Genomic DNA, 6,557 nt, shown 5'->3' with positions numbered 1-6,557 from the left:
TCAGTCAGCGCTCTCCCAAGTGCTAGACCCAATCTCCTATGTTCCCACCTGGATCTTCACATGACAACATATCACTGCTAACTCTATTGAGTTCCAGTCTCAATATCTTTCTCCAGGCTCCTTTCTTATTTCAATATGGTCATTCCTTCTGCCCTTTTTTGTTGCGTGTTTACCTAGTCTGTCCAGCACTGTATTTTTGTCATGTCTTTCCTCTCTTCTGTTCTCTCTGCCTTAGTCAGATCCTTATTCTTAGCAACAGTTGAACCTGGAATTTTGCAAATTATTAGACTTGTGGTGGACAACCAACTTGGAAACTTTCGGTTTCAATAGTTAAATTTGTCAAAATTTAAGTAATTAGAAATGGGCTCTATTAGAAATGTCATAGAATCTACCCATGTTTATTAAAAAAAAAAAAAAAGTATTGTTCTTGGGTACCCAAGTCATAATCCTTGTTCTGGTGTTTTGTTTTGTTTTTTGTTTTGTTTTTTTAACTGAAATTCAATAGCAGTTAGAATTAATTATTCATCATCAGGCACTCGGAGATTCTGAATTATGCAGAGAAACACTCGTCTAAATTTTCCAAGAGTGTACAGAATTGAAGCAAGGTTAGTTTGAATTGTTTATGATGGGAGACACAAAGGCACTGATCTGTCTGTGTTTATCATAAATGAACATAAAAGATACATGAATGCAAAAATTGGCCAACAAACCTGACTCTTGGACTGATCTCAAGCCCTCTTTCTTGCTTTTCACTGTGTATCCTTCTTTGGTATGTTTGTTCAGAATTACTAAGTATATCACTTAAATATGATTACTTAATAACTTTAACCTTTGCTACGTTAGCAGCATCCACTTGTGTGCTCTCCCATATTAGTAACAGTACCTATCCTTCTGCTGTGGATCTTTTTAAAAAGAACTGACTGAAAACTTGAATTTTTGGTGTTCATGAAGTGCCGATGGTTCCACATTTGTTTCCGTATTGAAATGAGATGAATTGTTTGATGTATCAAAACTTTTTACTTTATGAAGAGTTTTATCAAAAACTAATAATTTTGAAGTATCAATTATCTTTGAGGCCTTGTCGGGGGGAAAAAACATTTTATTGGGCAATTCTTGATCTGTTTTGTTTGTTTCTGCATTCAGTTTTAAGATGCAGATAATGAGTGGTACCAACCATCTATGCAATCCCATAATAATAATAAAACCTTGTAAAGAAAAATCTCTTCTATAGATTAAAAGATTGTAGCCAGATAGAATTCATAACAAAATTTTACACAAAAGACTCTACTGAGAAACTAGCTTTCAGAAAAACTGAGTTTTGGATAATCACCCAGAAAGTTATACCAAAAATCTTTTCTAAACTGATTTATTAAAAAGCAAACAGTACATCAGTGGTTATACAATAAAAGTTCTTTGTAACCTTCCATTCCTTTCTTAATAAATAAGAATATTTTCATTTTCCTTACATGCTCAAGAGAAATATAGACATAATTTTCCTATGTTCATTAAACTTTAATTTTTCAATTTATGAATATACCTCTGGAATAAGTTATGCTAGTGTTCTTTTACCTCTATGGAGGGAAATATATGTATTTCTGTGCTCATATTTATTATCTGAGATACAGGCTGTGCTTTCTCAAGTTGGGACTCATTAGATGAGAAGAATGACTTTTCCATTTCCAGCTTCATGTATGGAATATGGTCTATGCTGCAAAACTGCTGATCAATATTTGATAAATATTAATTTTCAGTTAAGTCATCTTGGATGTGTAAGAATATTTTTTTGTATTTCTGTATTTTTTTCTTTCTGAAGCACCACAGCTTTACTAGCACAAATACTCAAGAGAAGTTTAAAAAACAAACTTGGGCATTCCCAAAAAGTGCATTTCAGACTGCTCTGATGTTGAATATTGCACTCAGGTACATAACTTAAAATTCTCACTGGTAATAGAATTTAGGTAAGCAACCATTAGGAAACACACAATATAATGTCTGCTTTATCCATGAGCAACGCAATGTAAATGAAGTGTTCTGAACAATGTGCCGACCAGAAGTTATTAGCTGACTGTGTTCACCAATAATATTGAATAATGAATGTCTGAGAACATTGCCATTTGTTAGTGGGCAATTTGCAAGGAAAAGAGAAAATTTGTCAAATAAATTGTGCATTACAAATCATATGCTCTGTTTTCCTTGTATATGAATTTGGCTTGAATAAATCTCTCCTTTGAAAATCCCTGAACTCTTTCAGACTGTGCTTCCACCATTATTTCAAAGACTTCACACTTGATATGTTCTCCATACTAATTTTTTAAAAAATAGCAGGATGCTTCCCCTCCTAGCAGAAATAAGTACCCAGATGTCAGTGGCATCACTATTTAACAGTACTTTCTAAGGAGCAGGATTTGTCTTCTAATGTTAGTCATTATACAACATTTAATAGGAGAATCATGTGTTCAGATGTCTCATGGCTTGCATTTTGGACTCATTGGGGTTGATCTTACCTTGTGTTGAAATATTTCAATGAAGTAAATTATCTTCAGAGTGATTCAGGAGAAAATAAAAATGTTTACCAAAATCTGAAGCCCATTAATATACCTAGATATGTAGTTCCAGTAGTCTTTAATACTGGTTTTAAGTGCTTTATATACCTTTCTCTGTATTGTCACGGTTTTCTGAGATTTTTCTTTGCTTACTTGGTTATTTCAGAGGTTCCTTTCTGAAAGAATTTCCTTTGCATTATACAGACAAGTAAAACAACCATTCCAACTGTTGACTGTTTTCTTTTAACACTTGTTAGCTTAGAGCTTTGTCAGAGTGATATTCCCAAAGCCTGTTTCTTTCATACAAGAAAAATCTCTAGCAAGGGTTTGAAAGGTGGTTAAAGCCCAAGTTAACAGACATGTCTAACACTATGGGCTTCAGTTTAGGTTACGCTTTAGCCTGGATTAAGCACTAGAACATACAGGCTAATCAAGGTCACTTGCTGCTAGTCCTAAGTGTTATCCTGCAATTCTGTTTGTTCTGCTTTCTTACTACCTTCCTAAGTCCTGGAAATAGCTTATGCTGGCTCAGTGGTTTTTTCCACGCTATGAGCTTGTGTTCCATTTCTGCTGCACTTGTAGAGGATTTAAACAGAGGTCTATGCTGTTAGTTCACCAGAGACTGGAAGACTCATTTATGGAACTATTTCCAATTTATAGGGTTAGTGGCCTGGAAAGAAAAAGGATTGCATCACTATGATTTGTGGAATTATTTCCTTAACGTCACCTTTCTTAAAAGGTCTTCCTGCCACTTGCTGTGTGCTTTCACCTTCAAAACTACCTGCATTAATAATGGGCAGGCACACATGGACCTTAACTATGTAAAATATTGTTCTCTTGTCACTGCCACAGATAGCACATCCATGTCAGGGGGGAGAGAGATCTTGGCAACTTGGTAATTCAGTTTATTGTAAATCATGATTAAAATAATGGTTCATTCTATCCGAAATGCATCCATTCCCTCATGTGCCCTCCCAAAACGCATGTGTTGATACTCCAGCTACTTCTTTCATTCAGACCTAAAGTTCAAATGTCTCTATTTAAGCTAAAGAGAGCAGATTTTTTTTTTTTAATCTTGCAGACTTACAATAATCTCAGTTGCTAAACTTTGCTACTTGAGTTTTCATTTTGGAATGTTTGCTTTCTTTTCTTTGGAAATACGATAGTTTAATAGTGCTGCAGGAAATAATTGATTTCTAATCTACAGTTTCTGACATGTTTGTGAATAGAATAAGGTAGTATCTCCATTTCTGAGGGCAGTGCCTTATAACATTTGACCTAAGCAGTTACAGGAAAAAGCTATGTGGTAAATAAATTGTAAATGAGGGTGTGTGTATTATTGGTTCCAGAAATACTTACGATGCAGATGCTGAGAATACTACCTAAAACTGATGACGTCTTCAGTGGTTGCATAGATAGAGGTTTTTATTTCCCCACATATAGTACATTTTTAACATTTAGCTGTCATTCTGATTTGGAACAAAATATTTAATTTTGAAATAGTTTTAAAAATTAAATTCGTCTGAGCCAGCTGCCTTTTATATATAGTAAACTGCAATGTGAAGTAAAAGTGTAATATGCTGTCTCAATAGGATTGACATTGGAATGTTCTGACCTCTTCAAATTCTTTAGTTTGGTTTATTTTCAAAAATGACACTTTATTCTGAATGTATAAGATCTTGTCACGTACATGAATATGTCATATTTTGAAAAATCACATTAGCTAAGATTTAAATATTTATTCAAAATATTTTTAATAGTTGGTCTGGTAAATACACTATTAAAACCTTGAAGTGTCACAAAGTAGTGATAAAGATGGTTATGGCTACTTTATTGTGCATAATTACGTATGTGTGTGATTATACATCATTATTGATATCATTCAAAATTAGCATTTCTAATATTAAATATAATTTTTTAAGACTCATTAAATGCATTTCCGCTAATCTGTTTATTTTACAATATACCTCATAAATCAAAATGACTTTCCAGATAAGAGTGCAGTGTTTTTATTTAGTAAATTTCTCTAAGAAGCATGATGAAAATAGTGCTTTTAGCTCTTTCCCTGTCAGGGAAGGTTTAACAACTTCCTAAAAAGTTACTCTATCAGGATTTTTACCAGGAAGTCATACCAGTTCAGTTCTGGATATAATTGCTTTTGTAAATGTTAGCAGCTGTAGGGTATCAGGATTTTAATTTACTGGGGGAAATAACTACTCAGCCATGCAGTGTATTTGACATTGACTTGATCCTGGTATGATTTACGAGGTGATAACTTTGATTCAATAGCTGGTACACTCATTGTAATTCACTGAGAGGTGACTGATTTGACATACAGTGGTTGCGCTTAAAAAGGTAATTCTCTTTTAGTTGGCTGTCTTCGTTTGAGAGAGACCCTTTATAGTGAAAAAAGGGATACCACTGCAACTGATGACCACTCCAAAGCCGGAATGAACTTTTGAAATGTGACCTCTGCACAAAATGTTTGCTTTGATGGATGTTTCCAATTCCTATTCTGATAGGTGATATACCTTATAATATTTTTGCAGAGTTGCATGGTGTTTCACAGGCTGAATCCAGCCATAATTTAAACTTTAAGTGTGTCATAGAATTTTACCATTTCAGCTTCTGGAGTCACACACTACTGTAAATTTCTACTCTAAAAGCACTGTGAAATTGGCAATGCAGGATTTTAGTTTGTATGTTGTTTCTGTAGAAAAAATGCTTAGATTATGTACTAAGTGATGTTGATTTCCAGACTGCTAGCACTGCAAGTTGTCAGATTTGTGAATGTCATACCACATTGGTTGTTTTCCTTTTTGAACATCTTTGCTGGTAAGGAAAGGACAAATTAAACCTCCATTTACAGCTGTGCAGCCACGTTGATCCCCTGTTTCTGAATTATAGTCATAACAAATCAACAGAACTTATCAAAGGTGGTGGTTTGTTTGTTTGTTTTTAATACAATCAACAAACAAAAATGTTTGGGATTTCTTCACAAAGCTGTGCTTGAGATAAAACAGTATTAAAAAAATACTGAAGTTAAACATCTTAGACTTTTATTCCTCACAGCTCCTAGCTGACATACCTGATTTGACATACTTTCTTTGAAAAATATTTATAATATGCCCTGCCCTTAAATTCAGCATTTGAAGGTGTCACTTAAATTTCTGGAAGAGTTAGAGAGGAAATTATCAAATTCAGGTTTACGAATATCTGATTTTAGCAAGGGGCAGACCTCAATCTTACATTAGGTTAAATCCTTCAGCAAAGTGGAGTAAATCACTTGGTGGTGTTATTCTGAATTTATTTTTGTCTAATCATTAACAGAGAATTTACACCTAATTTATTAATGAAATGTGATGATATACTGCTGTAGTCTTATGTTCAAAACTTCTGCAGAAGAACCCCTTATTTCAGTTGTTAGTATCAATTAAAAATATTGATTTTTTTCCCCCTCACCTTTCCCATCTTTACTATGGCGGATTTTTTTTCTATTGTAGAATCTATTTTCATCTTGCTGAATAAATGGAGCTATCTGTGTAGGTAGTTCACCATGCATGCATCAAGAAACACTTTACTCTTCAGATTTAATTTTCTTTGATTTTCACAGCTTTGCATAGATATCCAGTGTGGAAAAGCTCTTATATTGCCTTTAAAAAAAAAAAGAATTTAGTGCCTGTGAAAAGACAAATATCCCCGGAGGCTGGAATGTTCTGTTTATTCCCTAAACACATAGAACAAAATGCAGCAATGGTTTAGACTTTTGGCTTGTTTCCTTATGTGCCTAAACAAAGGGCTAGAATGGCAATAGGAGTAGTGTACTTTATGTTCATTGAGATTTAAGAGTGAGTGGTGAAGCTACCAAGCAAAAGAGCCTTTGCTATATCGTGTGTTTAGGTAGCTTGGGTGTGTCGTAACTGTGTGGCTAATCCATTTCCATCCAGGCTGCTACGCAGCCCTTTGATGGTAAGCATCTATGACTTGCCACCGAGTTGAGCTGAATTTGAAGAA

The sequence above is a fragment of the Dromaius novaehollandiae genome, chromosome Z (assembly GCF_036370855.1).
Source record: "Dromaius novaehollandiae isolate bDroNov1 chromosome Z, bDroNov1.hap1, whole genome shotgun sequence".
Lineage (NCBI taxonomy): Eukaryota > Metazoa > Chordata > Aves > Casuariiformes > Dromaiidae > Dromaius > Dromaius novaehollandiae.
The sequence above is the reverse complement of the archived record's forward strand: the minus strand, read 5'-3'. Positions refer to the sequence as shown.